This window comes from Cnephaeus nilssonii (assembly GCF_951640355.1).
Source record: "Cnephaeus nilssonii genome assembly, chromosome: 5".
Lineage (NCBI taxonomy): Eukaryota > Metazoa > Chordata > Mammalia > Chiroptera > Vespertilionidae > Cnephaeus > Cnephaeus nilssonii.
The window spans coordinates 4,132,840-4,158,057 of record NC_137076.1 but is presented as its reverse complement, the minus strand read 5'-3'; the positions used below and the strand labels follow the sequence as shown (position 1 = coordinate 4,158,057).

The following is a 25,218-nucleotide window of genomic DNA, read 5'->3' as shown; positions in this document are numbered from 1 at the left end:
AGAGGATCATGGATGGGCTGCCTCCTGCACGCCCCACACTGAGGGCAGAGCCCGGGAGGAGCCGCGCATAGAAACCAGCGGAGGTGAGGGCGCCTCCACCATACCCCCTCCTCACCCCCCCCCGGCCCCCTGGGGTCGCGTCACCCCAGACAGTGTGCACAGAGCAGCTGACCAACACTGCGCCCCAAACCAAGGCATCCTCAACCCTAGCTCTCTGCTGGAACCCCAGTCCACCCATCCGACATAAACTTAGTTAGAGCTCCGGAGTAATTACAATGGTGAGCAACCCCCAGGAACCTCTGGACGTCCTCCATCGGTGGGGTCGGCTCTCAGCTGCTGCCCATCGATAATCAGCAACTAAATCAGCAAAGGAAAAGAAGGCAGGGCACGCCGAGGAAGTCGGCCCCTGTGCCCGCAGCACCCTCCACGCTCACTCGGTGCGCGGGGTGCGAGGGATGTGCGGGGGGTTCTGAGCCGGCGCCCGCCTGCCCACCAATGACCTGGTCCAGGAAACAGTCCGGAATTAAACGCGCTTTGAGAACTAAATGGAATCTGAGGAGTCCTGCAAACCCTGAGCGCAAAAGGCCCATCGTGGGGGGAGGCAGCTTAAGAAACGTGACTATAGCCCGGCCGGCCGTGTGGCTCAGCATTTGAGCATCGGCCCAGGAACCAGGAGGTCACAGTTCAATTTCCGGTCAGGGCACAGGCCCGAGTTAAGGGCTCCATCCCAGTGTGGGGCGTGCAGGAGGCAGCCCATCCACGATTCTCTCTCATCACTGATGTTCCTCTCTCCCCCTCTCCCTTCCTCTCTCTCTCTCTCTCTCTCTCTCTCTCAAAACCAATAAATGGGGGAAAGAAATGGGACTATAAAACCAGGTCTAAAGACACAAGGCCCCGAGGGCCGCCGTGCAAACGGGGAGAGGTTGGAGCAGTACCTGGGGCAGTGACTCAGGGGACCAGCCGGTCTCCGGGGTCCCCCTGAGGGGGCACGGCCAAGTGTAGGAAACACTTTGAGAGTCCAGTCCCAGGGAAAGCAGGATTCCCAGAGACCTGCGTGCGGGAAGAAGTTCCTCCACAGACTGCGTGGAAGAATCAGCCTGGGCGGGTTTGGGTGGGGGTGGGGGTGGGGCCAGCAAGATGGACAGGACCCCGGATGGAGGTCACCCAACCACAGCCCGGCCTCTCTCCCACACTTCTCCATGGTTCCTGCTCGGTCCGACCAGCACCGTTCAGTAGCCTCTCTGTGCGGATGCCACGTCCCACAGGTGGGTCCCCAGGGGCCGCTGAGCAGTGGAAAAGTGGGGCATGTGACTGAGGAACTGAACTAAATTTTACATAAACTTCCGTAGACAGTCCAACGGCCCTATGTGTAGCCACTGTGTCACGGGACAGCGTGGTGGCAGGCACACGGGTACGTGGGACGGGACTGGACTGCTCTAGGCCACCAGTGTCCACAGTGACTTTGTCCTCCAGGCGGATGGGCCCAGGAGAGACGTGGGGAAGCCAGGAGCAACAGGCCTCATGGGAAATTAACCAAGTGGTGCCGGGGCATCGATGGCACTTAGTTGAGCACACTGGCATCGGCCTGTTCGGTTGAGAGGTGCCCAAGCTCTCATCTCAGCATAAGAATCAGGGCTACGGAGCGTCCAAACCCACCAGTCAGGGAAGGTGGGACTAGGAAACAGCAGGGAGAATGATCCGGGGACCCTCACAGAGAGAAAATTAAGTGCTTCTCTACGCCTGCCTATTTCTTATTTGTCGCCACCATCTCGTTACGTGCAAGTACGGAGTAGACCCTGGTACTGTTTTCATGAGTAAAACTTCCCTCCACGCAAGGAATGTGTGAGAAGGTGCAGGTGCAGTGAGCTTGTGAGAAGGTGCAGGTGCAGCGAGCTTGTGAGAAGGTGCAGGTGCACTGAGCTTGTGAGAAGGTGCAGGAGCAGTGAGCTTTAGACAAGGTGCAGGCCCTCACTGCGCGTACCTGGAGGGGGGAAGTACTGGAGCCATCGATCGAGGTGGCTGGCGTACCACCCGGGCACAAGGCCTGAAGTCAGCTGGTGCACGGGGCCTGGCTGAGATCACCTCATGGAAGCTGAACCTCAGGGCTGTGGGGTCTTTGTGCGATCGCTGATGCTGCGAGAAAGAGGAGGGTTACGCTGGCACCACAGGCATCATAATCCCAGACCCCCTCTGGCAAGTCCCAGGCAGGGGGGCTGTCTCCATGGGTCAGAGCACATACAGGCGGGAGCGCTTTCTGGGGCAGCAGGAGTGAAAGCCATGGCCCCGGGAGGGTGCGCTTTTGGGAATTTTTGTGGCGGCTGAATTCTTGTTGACAGGATTCCTAACCCGCTGCACAGAGTCCTGTATATATTTTATTCTGAAAATAAACTTTCTGAGGTTGCGTGAACGCCCCCTTGGAGCCCACAGACAGACCGTTTACCTTGTGTGGGAGTGTCAGCATGCCGGGGACTCGCTCCTGTCACCTAGGCGCCCCCCCCCCCCCCCCCCGTACGCACCTTACAAAAGCCCTGAGGGAGACTCTGCTTAGCCCACTGCAGCGCCCTGTCTGAGCCCACAGCTTCATCGCGCACACCACAGCTGGAGCCGGCCTGACTGCGCCGAGCGGCAGCCTTTTCCGGGAGCGGAATCGTTCGCTGCACAGAAAATGCAGGGAGCAGCCCCCCTCGTGGGAAAGGGTTCCCTCATGGCCCTGCTGGGCCCCGGGGTTTGAGGAACTCGCCCCATAAACATTCGTGCTTGGGGGTGGGGGGACCTGTGGGCGTCCACTGTCCCGGAGCAGCGAACCCGGCGGCCCAGTTCCCAGGGCCCGCTGCCCGGCCGCTGGCTGCGCCTGCACCTGCCGCTGCGGGTGACCTGCGGGTGAGATGGAGGCTGCACCTGCCGCTGCGGGTGACCTGCGGGTGAGATGGAGGCTGCACCTGCTGCTGCGGGTGACCTGCGGGTGAGATGGAGGCGCTTCCTCAGCTGCGGCCTTGTGACCGCCTTTTCCAGGAAAGGCTCCGTTTTTCCGGCCGAGTGGTGGCCAGGCTCCACTTTCCTTCTTTCCCTTTGAGCCGATTAAGGCTCATTCCTCTTTCTCCAGGCACTTGGTGGAAAGGAAAAGGACGCAAAATCGAACCAATTTGCAGTTTGCTGTTCGCTGTGGTTTAAGAGGCGGCTCCGGGAGTTGGCTGCGATGGCTGGGCACAGTTGTGGGTTTCCGCTTCCCAGCACGTCCCCGGCCTGTAGCCACACGCACCCACATGCCGAGATCCCGCCTGCTGGGCGCCCTCCCACCCCCGCCTGCTGGGTGCCCTCCCACCCCCGCCTGCTGGGTGCCCTCCCAGCCCCGCCCTCTGGGTGCCCTCCCAGCCCCGCCCTCTGGGTGCCCTCCCTCCCGCCCTCTGGGTGCCCTCCCACCCCCGCCTGCTGGGTGCCCTCCCACCCCCGCCTGCTGGGTGCCCTCCCACCCCCGCCTGCTGGGCGACCTCCCACCCCCCCCTGCTGGGTGCCCTCCCACCCCCGCCTGCTGGGTGCCCTCCCACCCCCGCCTGCTGGGTGCCCTCCCAGCCCCGCCCTCTGGGTGCCCTCCCAGCCCCGCCCTCTGGGTGCCCTCCCACCCCCGCCTGCTGGGCGCCCTCCCACCCCCGCCTGCTGGGTGCCCTCCCACCCGGCCTGCTGGGCGCCCTCCCACCCCCGCCTGCTGGGTGCCCTCCCACCCGGCCTGCTGGGTGCCCTCCCACCCGGCCTGCTGGGTGCCCTCCCACCCGGCCCGCCACGAAACTGCCCGATGCTGTGCCTTCCCCGCTGTGGACGGGAAGCGGCTTCTGCTGCCAGCAGCGGGCCCTGTGCGGGGAGCCTGACTCTCCCCTGTTGGGTGACGGGTTTACCTGCGGGAAATCCTGCCCGGGGACCACGCCCCTGTCTCACCTGGAGGCTGGGAGCCGTGGGGCCACCGTGTTGCCCCTCAGGTGCCGAGTTTCAGGAGAGCGGCTTGGGACACAACATCCACGTTTGTCTCAGCTTTCTGGCGTCCGAGGAAAGAGGAGCCGGGTCTGCTTCCCAGCCCCGACCCGCCGACACCCCCTCCCTGCCCACAGCCCCGCTTTGTGCCCGTAAGACACCCCCTTTTCATCTCAGGCCTCACAGGGACCCCCTGTCCTCAGGGTTCCTGGTGTGTGCTTTGTGCTCATCCTCACCCGAGGGTATTTTTCGTTGATTTTTAGAGAGAGTGGAAGGGAGGGGGAGAGACAGAGAGGGAAACATCCATGTGAGAGAGACACATCGATTACTGGCCTCCCATATGAGCCCAACAAGGGCTGGGCATCGAGCCTGCCCCCGAGGCACGTGCCCTTGACCGGAATTGAACCTGGAACCCCTCATTCCACGGGCTGATGCTCTGTCCCTGAGCCACACTGGCTGGGGCAGTTGGCCACTTGCTGTTGTACATGACGTTTTACTGGAGCACGGCCCAGCGTATTCATTCACATATTCTCCTGGCTGCTTTCAAAACACAGGGCAGCCTGCAGCAGGACCAAGCCCGCCTGCCAGGCGGAAGGACTGCCTCCCGCCCCTACCCCAGGACACGTGGCTTCTGCCTCAGGGAGTAACCCGAGGTAAGAGCAGCAGCACACACTGTTTTAGGTGAAAAATGACGATGTTAAGTGATTATTACCTTTAAGATGCAGACATACAGAAGCACAGATATACATCAGCACGTATCATTTTGTTACGTTCGAATTTAATGTCTTCATTGCACTAATGCATCTTACTCAATAAGTGAATTAAATGAGTACAAAATTAATAAAATCTTAAGGAGAAAGTTAGTCTCTCCATGGCAACAAAGGGAGATTTACCAACGCTTGTGCAGATGTGAAAACCAGCAAATCTTTCTCGTTAAAACCTGAGGTGGGCCCAGCGGATTCGCACAGTGGCTGAGCGTCAACCTATGAACCGGGTCACGGTTCGACTCCCGGTCAGGGCACAGGCCCGGGTTGTGGGCTCGATCCCCATTTGGGGGCGTGCAAGAGGCAGCCCATCAATGATCCTCTCTCATCTCTGATGTTTCTTCCTCCTCCCCCCTCTCCCTTCCTCTCTGAGCGCGATTAAAAACAACCACCACCACCTGAGGTGGGAGACCATCGTCCCGGCTGCGTCCTCCCTGGGCCTGCGGGTTCTGTCGGGGTTTCCTCACCTGGTATCAGGAGTAGGCGCGGTCCGACGGGTGGATGAGGACGGTGATGATCTTGGCTTTGGGGAGGAGAGACGTGGCCCTTTTGGGGGCCTCCTCGGAGTGGAAGTAAGTGGCGCTCTGCTCAAACAGGAAGTCGGTGGTGGCCTTAGACGGCGCCGGGAAGACATCCATGTACCTGCGGAAGGAACGCGTCTCAAGTCAGGCCCCGCGCAGCCTCGGCCCCTGGTGATGCAGGCGTCACAGGCGTCCCACACACTCATGCCGTTACCAAACAAAAGGGAGAGGGCCGCGGTGCCGCAGGCTGCCGGTAACTCGGTAACTCGGCACTTAGAACCGCGACTGACGCACAGCCTCCGAGGCTCGGCCTGGAGCTGGCTCCCACCCTGCCCCCCGCCCGCTGTGGGACCTGCTCAGTGTCTCAGCCGTTCCGTGCCTCAGTTTCCTCCTCTGTAAAATGGGATGATAACTGTACCTGCCACATGCGACAGCTGTGAGGATTCAACGAGTTCCCATGTAAAGAACCCTGTCTGATGTCAGTATCTGCTAAGACGATCACTCTCCTCCGACCACGGAGGGGCGATTTAAGTTCAAAACACGCTGCTGCCATCCGAGGGCACACGAGAGTGTATCGAAGCCTGGTTACCGGGGCAGCTGGCAGGGGCCTCATTTGTGTGATATTTTCTCCGAAGGAGCTCAGAGCTTTGCCTCGTCCCGAGTCGTTCCTGAGCTGTGCCTTTACAGCTGCCACCCCTGCGGCTGCTGGGGCCCGTGGTTCCGACCTCAGCTCGGACTCTGCTCGCCTGTCCCTGCGCCGTGTTTGGTCCCTGGAGGGGCGTGCACTCCAGGCGGACCAGCCTGCCCGCCCCACACCCGACACATGTCCTCACCCCCAGCCGACTGGTCTGCACACTGACCCTCACTCCCCACCAAAACCAGTGCACCCACTGAGCCCCTCACGGGGTCCCCACTGGGCGTGGGAACGGAGGGTTTGCTTCAATTCAGGAAGAAATCGTTTATCAAGCCTCCTAACCTTTCCAACGTGTGTGAGCTCCTCGCCCCGCCTGCCCGCCCCACCTGCCCGCCCGCAGGTGCCGTCACTGTTCAGATCGGAATGATTTCCCCGGACTCCAAGCTACATGCGTGGGGGCAACTCATTGTTCCCAACCCGATCCCCCTGCCAGAGCGGCCCTCTGCTCCGGGAAGAGGCGAAGTACTAGCGGCCAGCGGCGCGGGCGGCAGCGTCTCAGGCGCCGGTGGGCCCAGCGCTGCCCGAAGCAGGCCGGCTCAGGAAGGTGCGGGACCCCGGCGGGCGTGGCGGTAGGGGGACAGGTGGGTCAGGAAGGTGCAGGACCCCGGTGGTGGTGGCGGTAGGGGGACAGGTGGGTCAGGAAGGTGCGGGACCCCGGTGGTGGTGGCGGTAGGGGGACAGGTGGGTCAGGAAGGTGCGGGACCCCGGTGGTGGTGGCGGTAGGGGGACAGGTGGCTCAGGAAGGTGCGGGACCCCGGCGGGCGTGGCTGTAGTGGGACAGGTGGGTCAGAAAGGTGTGGGACCCCGGCGGGCGTGGCGGTAGGGGGACAGGTGGGTCAGGAAGGTGTGGGACCCCGGCGGGCGTGGCGGTAGGGGGACAGGTGGGTCAGGAAGGTGCGGGACCCCGGCGGGCGTGGCGGTAGGGAGACAGGTGGGTCAGGAAGGTGTGGGACCCCGGCGGGCATGGTGGTAGGGGGACAGGTGGGTCAGGAAGGTGTGGGACCCCGGCGGGTGTGGCCGTAGGGAGACAGGTGGGTCAGGAAGGTGTGGGACCCCGGCGGGCGTGGCCGTAGGGAGACAGGTGGGTCAGGAAGGTGTGGGACCCCGGCGGGTGTGGCCGTAGGGAGACAGGTGGGTCAGGAAGGTGTGGGACCCGGCAGGCGTGGCGGTAGGGGGACAGGTGGGTCAGGAAGGTGTGGGACCCCGGCGGGCATGGCGGTAGGGGGACAGGTGGGTCAGGAAGGTGTGGGACCCCGGCGGGTGTGGCCGTAGGGAGACAGGTGGGTCAGGAAGGTGTGGGACCCCGGCGGGCGTGGCGGTAGGGGGACAGGTGGGTCAGGAAGGTGCGGGACCCCGACGGGCATGGCGGTAGGGGGACAGGTGGGTCAGGAAGGTGCGGGACCCCGACGGGCGTGGCAGTAGGGGTCAGGTGGGTCAGGAGGATGCGGATCAGAACGAGGAAGGCACTGCGGGTGAGCCACCGGGCAGAGCCCGGCTTTCTGTGTCCTCGCTGCAGGGCGCGCTGCATGCAGGGCAGACCCCTGCCCTCTCTCACGCTCACGCCTGCCTGCGTGCCGAGGGGCCTCCCAGCCAGGCCGGAGGACGCTCCCCGGGTGTTAGTATAATTCACAGCGGAGCAGCGGCTGCAGCTGCCAGGAGCCGGGTGGGTGCGGCTGGAACGACGCGAAGTGGTTTGCCCTGTGTGGTCACACACGCTGGCCCCGTGAACTCACACTCGGCGGCAGCGGGGTCCCAGGAAGGCGGGCTTTTGTGGTGTCAGTCTACGAAGGTGGCGTGTGACGTGGGTGTAAACACTCCGGGAACCGGCAGCGTCGGCAGGAACCGGATGGTGCTCACAAAGCCCAGGGCCTTGCAGGGCCTGCCCCGCCGTGACGGGGGAACGTGCAGATTGACCTCGGCCTCACGTTGCGGTAAGAACAAGCCCTGTGTGGTCGCCGCGGGCATGGAGGGGGCAGAGCGCCGCCAGCATCCGATCCTGAGGCCGAGCACCGAGAGCCGGGCACCGGCTGACGCGGACCCTCCCGTGTGCGCGAGGCTCCGGCCACAGAGGCGGTGCCGTCTGAGGGTCGCTCCCCCCGCACACGGTCCGGGCTGAGGGCCCTGCGGTCTGTGCGTCTCGGCAGGGGGAGAGGGACGCCTTCAGTGCCCCGTGGGCAGTGGGCCGAGGTGCGCCTCCCGGGGCTGTTGGCCTGGGAGAACGTCGTGCTGCCTGGGATGGGACAGGGGGAGGGACACACCCCGAGCTTTGCCTGTCAAGGAGGGAACGTGGCAGCGACAGCAGCAGGCAACCAGAGGAGGTGGTCCTGAGGGCGGCGCTCGCTGATGGACAAGTGATGGTAATAGGACACCGAGTGAGCAGTGGGCCAGACAAAGGTGGGAAGGGAAGAAGTAACAATAAAAACTGACGGCCCGGCCGTGCGGCTCCTGGCTGAGTGTCGACCTATGAACCAGGAGGCCACAGTTCGATTCCTGGTCAGGGCACGGTCCCCAGTGTGGGGCGTGCAGGATCCACGATCCTCTCTCATCATGGATGTTTCTATCTCGCTCTCCCTCTCCCTTCCTCTGTGAAGTGAATAAGATGTATTTATTTTATTTTATGTTTCCATGGTGAAAGGGAGTGAGGGGTGAGACTGGCGTGGCAGGACGAGAAGGCCGCTGGTTCTGGTGGAAGGTCTTCCCCCTCAGGGAGGGGAGTGAGCAGCGAGTCCCGGCGAGCAGATGGAGATGGCTGAGTGGAGGGAGACGGCCGAGGGCTCACGGTCAAGTCCGAGAGAGCGCTGTGGGGCGGGAGGTCTCTGTGGACTGTGATGGGTGATCAGGGTCTGGTCACGGATTTCAGCTGCTCATCTTGTGCGGGTCACCTAGTGAGAGGAAGCCGTGGCTTTCATCTCGGCAGAGGAAATGACACGTTGCAGGTGGCGGTGGGAGCAGGTGGGAAGGACGCGGACTCTCACAGAGGCTGCCCGCACCCGGTGAGCGGCTGCGCGAGGAGCTTCCGGGCTCCGGGGCCGGGAGGTCAGACAGGAGCGTGCACCAAGCCAAACAGCCCTGGCGCTGCTCCGAGCCCTCCCGCCGCAGCTCGTGCTGGGCGCAGAGCTAAGCACAAGGGTGCGTCCAGCCAGGTGGGCGCGCTAGCGGCCTGCTGCTACAGCCCGTGTCCTCCCACCGCGCACGTCCTTGTCCGGTCCTGCCGGCCGCCCTGGCCGGGTCTCGGCACCAGGAGGCTCAGTTCCCCGTCCAGCCAGCCGGTCAGAATTTCCGACCCATTTTTACATTTTGAACAAAACGGCACATTGCTGCTGACATAGTTCATGAGATCCAGTTTCTTTGGCACCATAACCAGGGATCATTTGCAAAATCTCGGAGCGGAATTTCCTGTGCAGACGGATGCTTGTTACATTTTTCAGGCCTGGGCTCCTCTCTCTGCTCGGGGAGAAGCTGGAACCCGATATCATTTTCCTGTCAAGTTTGGTCCAACATACGGCTGAGCTCTGTGAGGCTCTCCGCGCATCGAGCCGTTTCCAGCCGCACGGGAGGCGGAGCTGGGCTCTGGCGCATCCATGGCAGGGAGACCGCAGACATCACGCTGACACAGCACAGCCCTCCCTGCAGCCAGCCCCGCAGCGCACTGCCTGCCTCGATTCCACCTGTCAGTGCTTCTAGCAAATTCTCAGGCATATCAGCCACAGTGGCGGCCACATCCACTCCTCAGCATGCGGTTAGACAGATGCATCCACTTCTCAAGGGTAGAATCAAGTTAGCAAAGACCATGACCCTGACAAAACCGGAGCGCTGTCTGTTAGTGGGAAATGGGGACCTGGAGAGGAAGCGCAGCATGGGAACCTGCACCCCAGAGGGCCCCTCCCGGCAGCCAGGGCACGTGGGCTATTCGCCATGGAAGGGAGGTTTCCAAGGCTGCGTGGCAGAGTGCGGTCCCGGCTGCAGGCTCTTGGGCTCCACGCTGCGTTCCTTTCGCAGGACCTCGGTAGGAAAGCCAAGGATAATCGGGAAGTTGCTTGTTGTGTTTGGAATCAGAAAAAGAATTAGGATTGAATTCTTCATGGCCCCAGGCTCACGCCTGATGGGCTCATCCACTAACTGCCCCTGAACCTGAGTCCATGACCAAAACCCCTGCGAACAGCCCGGCCGGCCTGGCTCAGTGTTGAGCATCGACCTATGAACCAGGAGGTCACAGTTCGATTCCCAGTCAGGGCACATGCCCGGGTTGCAGGCTTGGTCCCCAGTGTGGGGTATGCAGGAGGCAGCCGATCAATGATTTGCTCCCATCATTGATGTTTTTCTCTCTCGCTCCCTCTCCTTTCCTCTCTGAAATCAATAAAAATATATTAAAAAAAAAAAAAAGGAACAGAGAAGTTAGACGATCAGGTTACTTCCGGTGTATGAGTCGGGATTGTTGGTGTTGGGGTGGAGGTTAATTTGCACCTGCCCTTACGTTTCATTATTTATGGAGACCTCGGGGGACTTACTGGGTTGAGGACGAGGGTGAAGAAGAGGTCCCGCCCTGGCTGCTCCTGTCCGGCCCCGGGCCTCCCGGGCACTCCCTGTGGAAACCGTGTGCGTGAAGAGCCCGCACGTTTGTCTTGGGAGAACCTGCAGGAGGAATGAACCGTCAGGAGAAGGAGCCTCCCAAGCCACTCGTGTGTTGGAATCCCGCTTCTTTTCTCGCCGAAGAAGGCGCACAAGCTGGCGTCAGGCTTCAGGCCGCCCTGGGCCAGAACCCCTCCCAGTCTCGGTCGGGCGGGCACCGGGCGCGCCCAGGACACGCGTTAAACTGGGCGAGACTGGGTTATCTTACCAGCAGGCACGCGTCTGCGTGAAACCCCCAAGCGGTACTTCTGTTACGAAGCCCAGGGTGTTCCAGCGTCTGAGAACTAAAACCACAACGAGGGGCACGAGACGGAACAAACGGCGGGCGTCCGCGCTGCGTTGATTCTCGTCGGGAAAGTGTCAGGCGATCCTTCCTGCCCGATCCTGCACACGCACCGGCAATGAGGCCGGTCACTGACGTCACGCGGGTCTTAGGAGGTGACGTTGTGAGTCAGGGCCCACGCTGCCCCCGTGGGGAGGGCCCGCCCGGGGCCCAGGTCCGCGGCCCCAGGCCCAGAGGTCAGAGGGTGATGCAGAGGTCAGAGGGTGATGCAGAGGTCAGAGGGTGATGCAGAGGTCAGAGGGTGATGCAGAGGTCAGAGGGTGATGCACCGGTCAGTCCCTTTATCAAGTGTCACAGCACACGACAGAAGGCCACTTAGTGGAAAGCCCCCGTCCCGCCCCGTGCATGTGGAGGCCATGACGCTTCAGCGCGCTCGCTGGTGACGAGGACTTGCCCAAACCGCACAGCTTCCCCCCTCTTCTCAGCGGTCACAGCAGACGGTGCGGGGGAGGCCGTGCCCTGGCCGGGCCTGGCATCGCGACCCCGTTCCCACCGTGAACGAAGGGCTTTGGCCCACGCATTCTACAGACTCCCCCGCGGCCCTGCTCCTGTCCTGAGCGCCGAGTCCGCAGCGGTCTGACTGGGTTCACAGCGCCTGCCCGCTTCCCCCCACCCCCCCGTCCCCGCCTTGTTTGATTTGGGAGAAGATGAGGCCGGAACCCCTCTGGGAAGGCTCACAGGTGTTAGGTAGCGACAGGTCTTACAACATACGTTTGTCACCAGCGTGAAAAACACACAACCAAACACACGCAGGGCGGGCGGCGAGGGAGGGCCTGCTGTGTGCTTGCCTGCGACCCGCACGGGTCAGGCGGGACCTCACAGGCGCTGGGCGCGGTCAGCGCTGGGTTCAGTCTGACCTGGTGAAGTGGGGGACACCGGGCCTGTCACGGGAGCACGGTCAGCACGCAGAGCCCGCGGAGGTTACGCACGAGGCCTCTTTTGGAGGAGACGTGCCCACACTGTGGCTCAGATGCCGTGTTCCCTTAGCCTACCGCAGTGCGGGCGGCGGGACAGGGGAAGCTACTCCGGAGTTCAAAGGAGACCCCTGACTTAGCTCTGAGGGCGCACCTCCCGCTGGGAGCCATTCCTGCAGGCTCGCTCCCAGGGGGCCGCTGGGGCTCCCCTCCCAGTGCGCTGGGACCCCGACCGCCCGCCCCACCCGGCTCACCATGATGCCGTCGTGGACGAAGCCCCTGCGATGCCGCGCCGGCTTCAGGTGCGGGTACTCCTCCGTGCTGGTCACCTGGACGCCCCACACCTGCTTCCAGGCCGCGTACAGCTGCCCCTGCACCGGGTACACGCCCGAGTGGTGCGGGGCCACCGCGTAGCCCGTGTCCGTGAGGAGGCCGTGTGCTGAGGACGAGCAGAGGCTGGTTAGTGCGGGCGCGTCCGGCTCCACCCTCGTCCTTCCCCGGAGGCCACGTGTGTTATGCCGCCTTTAACCCCATCGCCCCTTGTTGGTAAAATTAGTCCACGTGTCCCGCGCTAGACGCCCTGAACCCTGGCAGCGGTCACTGGCAGCTGCGGGGCATTTGTGTAAGAAAGAGCTGTGAGGCGTTTGTGTAAGAAAGAACTGCGGGGCGTTTGTGTAAGAAAGAGCTGCTGGTGTGTTTGTGTCAGAGCTGTGTGTGCGCTTGTGTAAGAGCTGCGGGTGTGTTTGTGTAAGAGCTGCGGGTGTGTTTGTGTAAGAGCTGCAGGGCGTTTGTGTAAGAGCTGCGGGGGCGTCTGTATAAAGAGCTGCGGGGCGTTTGTGTAAGAGCTGCGGGTGCATTTGTGTAAGAAAGAGCTGCGGGTGCGTTTGTGTAAGAGCTGCGTGTGCGCTTGTGTAAGAGCTGCGGGTGTGTCTGTGTAAGAGCTGCATGGGCGTTTGTGTAAGAGCTGCGGGTGCGTTTGTGTAAGAGCTGCGTGTGCGCTTGTGTAAGAGCTGCGGGTGTGTCTGTGTAAGAGCTGCATGGGCGTTTGTGTAAGAGCTGCGGGTGTGTTTGTGTAAGAGTTGCGGGTGTGTTTGTGTAAGAGCTGCGGGTGTGTTTGTGTAAGAGCTGCGTGTGCGTTTGTGTAAGAGCTGCGGGTGTGTTTGTGTAAGAGCTGCGTGTGCGCTTGTGTAAGAGCTGCGGGTGTGTTTGTGTAAGAAAGAGCTGCGGGGCGTTTGTGTAAGAGCTGCGGATGTGTTTGTGTAAGAGCTGCGGGTGCATTTGTGTAAGAGCTGCAGGGCGTTTGTGTAAGAGCTGCGGGTGTGTTTGTGTAAGAGCTGCGGGTGCATTTGTGTAAGAAAGAGCTGTGGGTGCGTTTGTGTAAGAGCTGCGTGTGCGCTTGTGTAAGAGCTGCGGGGCGTCTGTGTAAGAGCTGCATGGGCGTTTGTGTAAGAGCTGTGGGTGTGTTTGTGTAAGAGCTGGGGGTGTGTTTGTGTAAGAGCTGCGGGTGTGTTTGTGTAAGAGCTGCGGGTGTATTTGTGTAAGAGCTGCGTGTGCGTTTGTGTAAGAGCTGCGGGTGTGTTTGTGTAAGAGCTGCGTGTGCGCTTGTGTAAGAGCTGCGGGTGTGTTTGTGTAAGAAAGAGCTGCGGGGCGTTTGTGTAAGAGCTGCTGGTGCGTTTGTGTAAGAGCTGCAGGGCGTTTGTGTAAGAGCTGCGGGTGTGTTTGTGTAAGAGCTGCGGGGCGTTTGTTTAAGAGCTGCGGGTGTGTTTGTGTAAGAGCTGCAGGGCATTTGTGTAAGAGCTGCGGGTGTGTTTGTGTAAGAGCTGCGGGGCGTTTGTGTAAGAGCTGCGGGTGTGTTTGTGTAAGAGCTGCGGGTGCATTTGTGTAAGAGCTGCTGGTGCGTTTGTGTAAGATCTGCGGGCGTTTGTGTAAGAGCTGTGGGGTGTTTGTGTAAGAGCTGCGGGTGCGTCTGTGTCAGAGCTGAGGGTGCGTTTGTGTAAGAGCCTGCTGGTGTGTTTGTTTAAGAGCTGCGGGGCGTTTGTGTAAGAGCTGCGGGTGTGTTTGTGTAAGATATGCGTGGCGTTTGTGTAAGATCTGCGGGGCGTTTGTGTAAGAGCTGTGGGGCGTTTGTGTAAGAGCTGCGGGTGCGTTTGTGTAAGAGCTGCGGGTGTGTTTGTGTAAGAGCTGCGGGTGCGTTTGTGTAAGAAAGAGCTGCGGGTGCGTTTGTGTAAGAGCTGCGGGTGCGTGTGTGTAAGAGCTGCGGGGCGTTTGTGTAAGAGCTGTGGGTGCGTTTGTGTAAGAGCTGCGGGTGTGTTTGTGTAAGAGCTGCGGGTGCGTTTGTGTAAGAGCTGCGGGTGCGTGTGTGTAAGAGCTGTGGGTGCGTCTGTGTCAGAGCTGAGGGTGCGTCTGTGTAAGAGCTGTGGGGCGTTTGTGTAAGAGCTGTGGGGCGTTTGTGTAAGAGTTGCGGGTGCATTTGTGTAAGAGCTGCGGGTGCGTCTGTGTCAGAGCTGAGGGTGCGTCTGTGTAAGAGCTGTGGGGCGTTTGTGTAAGAGCTGTGGGGCGTTTGTGTAAGAGTTGCGGGGCGTTTGTGTAAGAGCTGAGGGTGCGTTTGTGTAAGAGCTGCGGGTGCGTTTGTGTAAGAAAGAGCTGCGGGTGCGTTTGTGTAAGAGCTGCGGGTGCGTGTGTGTAAGAGCTGCGGGTGCGTTTGTGTAAGAGCTGCGGGTGCGTTTGTGTAAGAGCTGTGGGGCGTTTGTGTAAGAAAGAGCTGTGGGGCATTTGTGTAAGAGCTGCGGGTGCGTGTGTGTAAGAGCTGCGGGTGCGTCTGTGTCAGAGCTGAGGGTGCATTTGTGTAAGAGCTGAGGGTGCGTTTGTGTAAGAGCTGCGGGTGCGTTTGTGTAAGAAAGAGCTGCGGGTGCGTTTGTGTAAGAGCTGCGGGTGCGTGTGTGTAAGAGCTGCGGGTGCGTTTGTGTAAGAGCTGCGGGTGCGTTTGTGTAAGAGCTGCGGGGCGTTTGTGTAAGAAAGAGCTGTGGGGCATTTGTGTAAGAGCTGCGGGTGCGTGTGTGTAAGAGCTGCGGGTGCGTCTGTGTCAGAGCTGAGGGTGCGTCTGTGTAAGAGCTGTGGGGCGTTTGTGTAAGAGCTGTGGGGCGTTTGTGTAAGAGCTGTGGGGCGTTTGTGTAAGAGCTGCGGGTGCGTTTGTGTAAGAGCTGAGGGTGCGTTTGTGTAAGAGCTCGGGTGCGTTTGTGTAAGATCTGCTGGTGTGTTTGTGTAAGAGCTGCGGGGCATTTGTGTCAGAGCTGTGGGGCGTTTGCGTAAGAGCTCGGGTGCGTTTGTGTAAGATCTGCTGGTGTGTTTGTGTAAGAGCTGCGGGGCGTTTGTGTAAGAGCTGCGGGTGCGTTTGTGTAAGAGCTGCAGGACAGGACCAGCGACTTCCACGCACGTGCGGGACCTGCCTCCGCACCCGGCACAGCCCCGTGTCCTGCGCTCTGTTCCCACGCGTGCTCACCCACTCGGCGCGCCTGCTACACAGACCGCATTCATTCGGACGGAGCCTCCCGGGCCGCTGCACCTGAGGCGGCAGGTATGTGCCTGCTGCCCAGTTTCTACCAAGTATGCCGTCTTCCTGTCGTCCCTCGGCGTGTGGCTAGCGACAGAGGACACTCCCTGGCCGGGTGACACTTTACAGAGCCCTGGGCTGTGACGTCACTGCCCTGTGGTGGTGAGAGTGCAAGGTACTGGGAGCCAAATCGTCTGGAAGCTAAGTGGACTTGAGGTCGAACTGTGGTACTTCCAGTTTAAAGAAATAGTTCCAAATTACACACACACACTCTCACACGCGCACACACGCACGTGCACACACACTCACACATATGCACATGCACACACACTCACATGCACGTGCACACGCACACACACACATGCACTCACATGCACACACACGCTCGCACACACGCACACAGATACAACTCTCTTCTATCGGTTCGTCCTGTGAATTCCAAAAGGAAACCGTGTGACCTGGACTCCCCTGGAGGGGCTGGGACACGTTGGGCGGCGAGAGGGTGGCTGGTCCGACGGTGTCTGTGGCTGCGAGCTGAGCCGGGATTCCGGAAAGGGCTGTGGCGTGGGCAGCAGGGTCCCCTCTGCGGGTATTTCATTTCCCCTCCGGCTCTGTCAGTTGCCCCTAGTCCTCGGCAGCTCCGCCCAGGCTCCCTGTGAGCCAGTGCCGGCTCTCCCCAGTGAGGAGCAGGCGCAGGTACAGGGGCCATCAGGCTGTGCAGTGCCCTGAGGGGCGGCAGATGCCCCCTGAGGGCACCGAAGAAGTGAGAGGCCGGGCACGATGCCACAGCCTGAATGATGGGGGCAAAGGCGGGTGTGGCAACCCCGGACACAGGAGGGAGACAGCCACAATGATGTCCTCACCTAGAGTCCCCCGACTCCTTCCCACGGCCGCCTGCCTTCGGGCCTCCCTCCACCTTCCCCGCCGCCGCCCCCACCCCCCCCCCCCGTTCTGGCGACGCCCTCATAGATGTTATCATAGGTGTGATGCACACTGTACAACGTACGCCCCCCTGGAATGGTCATGGTTTAAGGTTAGGGCAGTCAGCGGTGGGGAGTGGGGAGGGGGCTGGAGGGGGCGCCACGTGACTGTGCGTGTTGGGGTGGGGGGAGCCAGGACCTTCGGGGTTTCTGAAGAACGAGAGCCAAAGTCTCCAGTTCTTCGTTTCAGTTGCATCTTTTAGAAATGACCACATTTATGCAATTATTTTTATGCCATTTATAATTTCGCTAAAAACAGAATGAAAATAGCTCATTGCTTCTTTACTTTTTTTGCTGATGTTATAAAACTGAAATTAAAGCACTTTTTTTTTTCCCCAACAAAAACTTATTTCCAGACACATACTCTGTGCTGGGAAAGGCTAGCGGCCTTTCCATCTAAATCGGCTTGGGCATGTGAGCGGATGCACTGCAACCCGGGAGCACAAAGGAGGCAGTGAGCAGCTGCAGCGAACGGACGTCTCCAAAGGGCACAGGACAGAACAGGGCGGCACTCCCAGCCATGAACCGCAGGTCACATCCCAGCACCTCCAAACCTGTGAGCGCTGCTGATGACAGTCAGGGGGCTTTGAGCCACCAGGAGCCTGCTCTGCCCCAGGGACCCAGGGAGAAAGGGAGGTCTGCACCGTGAGACCTGGCCTTGTTCTGGAATATTCCCCAATATTTGGGAACTGATGTGTGACGAAAGGGGCCACATGCTGACCTGACAGCCCAGGGGAGGCCTGCATGGTGGTCCTGCAAACCCAGAGACCTAAAGTCACCACCAAGGATGGTCTGAAATTAAACTTTAACTAAACGCAGTTACGGTGGGCAGTTACGTCCTAGGCCGGTATCTTCACTGACAAGGTCAACCTTTACCTTAACAGAGCCTAGCTGTCTTTTTGCATCTATGATAACATACCCTTGAAGTGTCTGGGTAACTTGTAACTTCCCTTTTTCTGGACCCCTTGGGGCACAACCTAATGTGCTGGGTGCCAGGACAGAGACAACAAATTCCTTCATTATCATGTTAATTGTTCCTGTACCCACCTAAGTATGTGTCCATCATTTTACTTTTTATCCAATCCCAGGGGTTTCCCTGATTTGCTTTCTCCCGCCTCTCTAGTCTGTCACCAATGGATTTCATGTAACCCACCTACGTCCCTTTCCTTTGATTGCAATGTATAAATATAGATATAACCCGCCATTCTCTGGAGCATTATCTCAATTCATTGAGGTTCTACTTCCCGGCATATGTCGATAGTTGGGCTCAGATAAACTCATAAAAATTCTTTACAGGTTTCAATGTTTTTACGTGAACAGATGTAAGCACATGTTTTTTATTTCTAGCTTTTAATATTAAAGAAATAGGAGTTTTTAGCCTTGTCTCATGTTTAAACACCACTTCCAGGGGCAAAGCCGGGCGAGCCAGGCTCAGCTGTAGGTCAGAGAGTTGAGGTTTGGTTCTGACCATTAACATTGCACGTGTTCAAGCATGTTCCTGGTATGTTTTGACATGGGAGATCTGGAAAGAAATTATTAGCTTAGTATAGGAACCTGACTTTTTTTTCAATTTGTGAAATAAAGGGGTTGCACAAGTAATCACTAAGGTTTTGCTTTAAAATTCTGTGTTCTTTTTACATGCTCTTTGTGGTTTTAGAAGTGTTGCTATATTCGAATGCTAAATAGGAAGGTCCTATTTTAATCCACGATCTAATCCTAAACTAACACGTGTAATCTTCCTCCCGTATATTTAAGGAATAACCTCCTAAAACGGGATTGCCATATTTACATATGTGGACGGAAGGGGCCCCATGCTGACCTGACAAGCTCAGGGGAGGCCTGCATGGCAGTCTTGCAAACTCAGAGACCTAAAGTCACCACAAAGGATGGTCTGAAATTAAACTTTAACTAAACGCAGTTATGGGGGCAGTTACATCCTAGGCCTGTATCTTCCCTGACAACATCAACCTTTACCTTAACTGAGGCTATGTGTCTTTTTGCATCTATAATAACATACCCTTGAAGTGTCTGGGAAACTTGTTAACTTCCCTTTTTCTGGAGCCCTCAGGGCACAACCAAATGCCCTGGGCACCAGGACAGAGACTACAAATTCCCTCATTGTTATTGTTATCATAATAATTGTTGAATGTTAACTATCCTGCACCCACCTAATAAAAGAAGCACATGTCTATCATTTTACTCTTTATCCAATCCCAGAGGTTCCCCGCTTTGCTTTCTCCCGCCTCTCTAGTCTATCTCCAATGGGTCTCATGTAACCCACCTACGTCCCTCCTTTGGTTGTAATCCTATATAACAGTGGTTCTCAACCTTTCTAATACAGTTCCTCATGTTGTGGTGACCCCAACCATAAAATTATTTTCGTTGCTACTTCATAACTGTAATTTTGCTACTGTTGGGAGGGACAAGGCCAGCAGCAGAGGGCAGTTGGGGGTGACCAGGCCTGCAGGGGAGGACAGTTGGGGGGCACCAGGCCTGCAGGGGAGGGCAGTTGGGGTGACCAGGCCAGCAGGAGAGGGCAGTTAAGGGCAATCGGGCCGGCAGGGGAGGGCAGTTGGGGGAGGACCAGGCCAGCAGGGGAGGGCAGTTGGGGGGGACCAGGCCTGCAGGGGAGGGCAGTTGGGGTGACCAGGCCAGCAGGGGAGGACAGTTAGGGGTGACCAGGCCTGCAGGGGAGGGCAGTTGGGGGTGAAGAGGCTGGCAGGGGAGGGCAGTTAGGGGTGACCAGGCTGACAAGTGAGGGCAGTTAGGGGTGACAGGGCCAGCAGGGGAGGGCAGTTAGGGGCAATCAGTCTGGCAGGGGAGCAGTTAGGCATCAATCAGGCTGGCAGGCAGGCGAGCAGTTGGGAGCCAGCAGTCCTGGATTGTGAGAGGGATGTCTGACTGCCTGTTTAGGCCCGGTGGGATTGGGCCTAAACCGGCAATCAGACATCCCTCGAGGGGTCCCAGATTGGAGAGGGTGCAGGCTGGGCTGAGGGACACCCCCCCTGCATGCACGAATTTAATGCACTGGGCCTCTAGTATATAAAATAGATGAAAACCCACCATTCTCCGGAGCATTATCCCAATCCGCTGAGATATCGCTTCCTGGCAATTGTGGACAGTTTGGCTCAAAGAAACTCACAAAATTCGTTACCGGCTTGAATGCTTTTATGTGAACACATGCGTTGGGTTAATATTTTTGCAGGTTTGGCCGTGGAATTCTTTCCAGTGTTTCACATGGTGATCTTAATTCACCACATACATGTGTTTGCCTGCTGCTGTGTGAAGAGTCCCCTGTGACGGCCATGCTGTGTTTAACGGGTTCGTTTAAGAAGTTCAAGTCCCCTCGTTGGCAGCCTTCACCCCTGGCTCCCGGAGGTGAGCCTCCCTCCCTGGCCTCTCCAGGGGATGGGCATCTCTGTCCCTCCGAGTCCCCGGGAACACAGCTGAGCTCACCTGCCAGCGAGGCTCCGGATGGGGCTGGGCCCAGCCAGACAGACCAGCACGTGCCAGAGACACGGGCTTGGGGCCCGGGGTCAGCCAGACCTCCAGGTAGGGGAGGTGGCTGGAGATGGAGCTCAGCCCTGTGGCCAGTGACTCAGCCACGCCTCCAAAATGTAACCCCAAACCAAACCCCGCCCACCACGGCCAAGGGGAGCTGCCCTGAGTGACAGTCCTGTGGGCCAGACACCCCAGCAGCGTGGTGTTCTTTGTCTGCTAGTTTAGATTTTTAAGCCCGGCCAGCGTGGCTCAGTGGTTGAGCATCGACCTATGAACCAGGAGGTCACGGTTCGAATCCCTTTCAGGGCACATGCCCAGGTTGCACCCTCCATTCCCAGTGTGAGGCATGCAGAAGGCAGACGATCCATGATTCTCTCTCATCATTGAAGTTTCTATCTCTCTCTCCCTCTCCCTTCCTCTCTGAAATCAATAAAAGTATATTAAAAAAATAAAATAAAAAGCATGGCTACAGTGACAAAGTAACAGAAGTCTCTGGAGGGAGGTGTAATGAGATCCCATGAGCGAGACGGCCTTGCAGTGGCTCTCACAGCAGAGATGTGGCCTCATCGTGTGGAGGCTGCTCAGGCCTCGAGAAGAGTGTTAACTGGACAGGAGGGAAAAGAGCCTGTTTTTCTCAGACCAGAGACAGCCAAGCCCAGGACAATACAATGGCCAGTGCCACCCAGCCGGCATGGCTCAGTGGCTGAGCATTGACCTATGAAGCAGGAGGTCATGGTCCGATTCCCAGTCGGGGCACATGCCTGGGTTGTGGGCTCCCTCCTCAGTGTGGGGCATGCAGGAGGCAGCCGATCCATGATTCTCTCTCATCATTGATGTTTCTCTCTCTCTCTCCCTCTCCCTTCCTCTCTGAAATCAATAGAGATACATTAAAAAATAAAATAAACAAAATGAAATGGCCAGTACCTGCTGGGACTCCCGGGGACAGGGGGCAGCACAGTCATGGGTCAGCAGGCTGCTGACCAGACTTGGCAGGGTATATGTCACCAAGACTCACTCCCTTATGTGCCCAGCAGGTGATAGATGGACCCTCGGACCCACTGAGAGGATGGAAGACATGATGTCAGCACCGTCACTGGTAAAGCGCTTCTCAACGTCCTTGCATTTCCTTAACGTTATTCCCTTTCTTCTTGAAACAATCCTGTATAATAAAAGACTAATATGCTAAGTGTCAGTCATCCGGTAGGCCGTTCAACCAATCAATGTGTAATATGCTAATAATATGCTAAGGTCACTAAACCGCTCGCTATGACGTGCACCGACCACCAGGGGGCAGACGCTCCAACTGGTAGGTTAGCTTGCTGCTGGGGTCCGGCCAATCAGGACTGAGCGAGACAGGCCAGACATGCCCTGGAGCCCTCCCGTGATCCCTCCCCATCTGGTCAACCTCTCATGTCCCTTCCCGGCCCCGATCACGCACCGGTGGGGTCCCTTGGTCTGGCCTGCACCCTCTCGCAATCCTGGACCCCTCGGGGGATGTTGGAGAGCCAGTTTGGGCCCCATTCCTGCAGGCCAGGCTGAGGAACCCCACTGGTGCACGAATTCGTGCACAAGGCCTCTAGTAACAAACAAGACAGGGAAACAAAGGGAAACTAAGACTCCGCCACCAGCAGCCCACCCTCGGAAAACCCGCCTTCTTACTTTAGAGCAGGCATTTCTAAACGAAGACACACTGTCACCCGTCTTACTGGAACCTGTTTCCCTACCCAGCACACATGTCTTCTGGACCCAGTACCAGGCTGCGTGTGGACAGGAGGTAAAACCATCCCTACATTGGACAAGGTCGTGACAGTGACAGCAGCACAGCCTCCTGGACACACCACACTCCCTCCCGACACCGCCCAGCTGACCGCAGAGCTGTCTGGAGGCGTCGGGTGGGACCTGCCAGCCGGATGCAGCCAGGAATCCCAGACAGGAGAGGCAGGCTCCCCGTTCGGCAGCGGCCCCGGGAGGGGTTCGGAAAGGGTGCGATGCAGCTTTAACCTTCCTTGTCACGGTGACCTCCGAGGAAGAGCCACTTGGGGACGGTGACAGGCTCTCTTCCTAATAGCAGATCCTGTCTTTCAAGTGGGTTTCCACCCAGCAGAGCGTGCTGCTCCCCTCAGAGGCCCTTCAGGATACTTTAAGGGCCGCCCCATCTTCGTTGCGTGTCTCCCACGTAAACACACCACGAACGGGGCACTTTGGCAAGAACACTCCACAGAGCGATGTAAACACTTGTGTTCCCGCGTGGTCGTTCTGAATTGCCGTGGTTTCTTCAAGTGGACACATGAAGGGGTTTGTAGAAATGTAAGAACAACCACAACAGAACCTGTGAAGCTTTCATTTTGTTCTGCTGCAGCAAAATGACCGAAAATGAAATGCTCTGAAGGCCAGCGGAGAGCTCGGCGGGTGTGGTTTCGGAGTCCGAGGTGAGGAGTTCTCCGTGGACTTTGGGGCTCCTGGAGAGGCCATGCGGGGCAGGCTCTGATTCCCACGGGCCAGCAGACACAGCGACCCGTTCTGGAAATATCCAAGGCTGACTGCAGACGAGGGTCATTGAGTACACACAGTGCCAATGCTAATGTGAGTTTACTGTCCCCGAAGGAACAGGAACGCCGACATTGACCGCGGTCTGTGTGACTGTCGCATGCCCCCGGGTGTGATACAGCCGCCTGGCCGGGCGATGCTTGTGGTGGAGGCTGCAGAACACAGAAATGACTGAGTCCTGTTCACAGCCATCGGAAAGAAAAACCTGGTAAGAAGTCAGATTTTAATATTCTGAATTTGTTTAAAAATATGACTCTTCAGGGAAGTAGTAACTTTCGGATCGTGAGGTTTTTATTATAGCGATCAATAACAGCATCAATGGGCTGCCAATTTTTAATGCTGGTCGCACAGGCTCTGGAGTGACCAAGGACACAAATCAACCAACAAAATGAAACAAATAAAAATGATATAAAACTAATGGGAAGGAGGCTGTCTCAGGATGAGTCTATTTCCCCAAAATTGCTAACGACGCCTTGGATCCGTAAGAGATAAACAAGGAATATTACCCCAACCTCACAGCCGGGGTCGGGTCTGAATACTTGATGTAGCCCTGGCCTGCGTGGCTCAGCTGGTTGAGCATCGTCCTATGCACCAGAAGGTTGCCAGTTCGATGCCCAGCCGGGGCACCAACAATAAAATAAAACGCTTGAACTGCCGATAAGAGAAGAGCAGAAAACTCGCTTCTGCTCCCACGCCTGTCAGAGGGAACGCGTCACAGGGCCAGCGGTGGCAGGAACAGCGACTTAGATGGAAAGACAAAGAAACTCAGCTGTAAGCTAGAACCCACGGAATTAGTTCTGTGTTTTCCCGGCTCAGAAGAGCGCATGGTCAGGCAATTTACAAAGTAAAGTGTGGGTTGTTCTGAGTGCATCTTGAGGTGACTAAGGACATTAAGGCGGGCCCCTTGGGGCTGCGCCGCCCCCCCGCCCCCCCCCTCAGTGTGACCCTCCCAGAGCCTGGTCCTCCCATGTAGGGGCCCCTCACCCTCCCTCGCTGCCCCCTGCGGGCCACCTCCCTGCCCTTCGCCTCAGCACCAGGTGTCAGGCAGCCAGCACTGGCCACACCTCCGTGCCGCTGAGTCCCTGCAGAAACCACAGCAGCGGCTCCTGCCCACGTTCTCCCTCTCTCTGTCTCGGCCCCTGGCCCCCAACTCGGGTGTAGCTGTAGCCTTGCGTGGCGGGGTGAGCCAGACCATTAATAACCTACATTTTACACAGCAGTGATTGAACCCTAAGATCTGGAGGAAACATTTATTCACTTTTCATCTCACAGACACCGAGGTGGCATCGCCACGCGGCACCCGCTTCATGAGCAGAAGGCCTCCTTGGAGTGTGCCTGCCCTCGAGTCCCTCTTCTGGGACTAACTGTCCTCCCTCCCTCCCCTCCCTCCCTCCCTCCCTCCCTCCCTCCCTCCCTCCCTCCCTCCCTCCCTCCCTTTTTAATTCTCACCTGAGGAGTGAGGACATTTTTCCCGCTGATTTTTAGAGAGAGTGGAAGGGAGTGGGGAAGGGGAGAGAGAGAGAAACATCGACATGAGAGAGACACACATCGATTGGTTGACTCCCGCTTGCACCCTGACTGGGGATGGAACCTACAACTGAATTACATGCTCTTGACCAGGAATTGAACCTGAAACCCTTCCGTCCAAGGGCTGATGCTCTATCCACTGAGCCACACCGGCCAGGGCTGTGACTAACTTTCTGAACACACGGTGCCAGTCCCTCCTACATCCTCAGGTTGGTTGTTCTATTCAGGGGAGACCCTCACAGTATTTGCCAGGCAGTGGGCACTGGCCCTGAGTCCCCGCTGTGGAGCTGGGCCCCACAGCTGCGGGAGGGTGGGTGGCATGGGGTAAGGCCACTGTATGAACTCATTTCAGTTATGTAGGAACTGGCACGGCCTGCATGTTTTTAAGATGAACACTGGCCCTGCTTACACACCCCCGCGCCTCCTCCCTCCCCAGGTCCTTCAACGTCTCTGTGAAGCCAGCACAGACATCACCGCATCGCCACCCTGCCCCCTGCCCGCGCGTGGCGGGTGCAGTGCCCAGCTGACTCCGCAGGGCCACCCCCTCTGCTCCCACAGGACCCCTGGAACCCCTGTTCCCAATATCCATAAAGGGACATCAAACGTACCTTCTTATAAAGCGCTCCACTCGGTACAGATCACGGAGTTCATCCCTTCTCCAGCTGCCATGCAAACCCACCAACCCAGCGTCATGTGATCCTGAAGCCAGCCAGTGCAGGGGCCTGATGCGGCGGGGGCCAGACATGGCGGGGATCTCCCTTTTCCGCGCCCTGCGCAGAAAGAGAGATGAACGAACCGGTTCTAAATGGAGGCGGCCAGGGATTGAGAAATATTAGAAATAAAGAAAACAAGACACAGAAATAGATTCATGAAGCTGGGAGCTGGGTGGATCTTTCTGTGCCTGGCTGAGGCCACAGAACAGATCCAGACTGCAAAGCTGAGGCTTTATTTATACTCAGGGACAAACAAGGCAATTAACAGTGTTCTTGTAAATTTCACTTGTTTTGGCAGCACTTGCTGCCCCTCCCACAGCCCACTAGCTACCCAGGAAGGATCTAGGGATCAGTTACAGGATTAGGCTTAATTATGCTGGGAGGGGTCTGCCCTCCAAATGAACTTGTTTGTGATCCTGCCACAGGTCAGTCCGAGGCTTAACCCTATAACTGCTTCCTACATCTCACCCTTTCTTTTAAATTTAAGCTACTAATAATGGAAGTAAAATTTAAACATCAAGAACAAATTTCTGACTATTAAAACATTAACAAAGCAATGCCATTGCAAAACC

General features: G+C 58.1%; 1 pseudogene across 1 annotated transcript in view; it reads right to left on the bottom strand.

Moving 5' to 3' along the window:
- Positions 1 to 206: 206 nt before the first annotated feature.
- LOC307100305 (bifunctional heparan sulfate N-deacetylase/N-sulfotransferase 3-like) overlaps positions 207 to 25,218 on the bottom strand; it is a 65,332-nt pseudogene continuing 40,320 nt past the window's right edge. Inside the window, exons 5-10 of the transcript in view lie at positions 12,083 to 12,267; positions 10,451 to 10,574; positions 7,868 to 7,938; positions 5,195 to 5,369; positions 1,982 to 2,133; positions 207 to 357 (exon numbers count right to left, since the gene is read on the bottom strand). The product of the transcript in view is annotated as a bifunctional heparan sulfate N-deacetylase/N-sulfotransferase 3-like (transcript). The remainder of the gene's footprint in view (positions 358 to 1,981; positions 2,134 to 5,194; positions 5,370 to 7,867; positions 7,939 to 10,450; positions 10,575 to 12,082; positions 12,268 to 25,218) is intronic.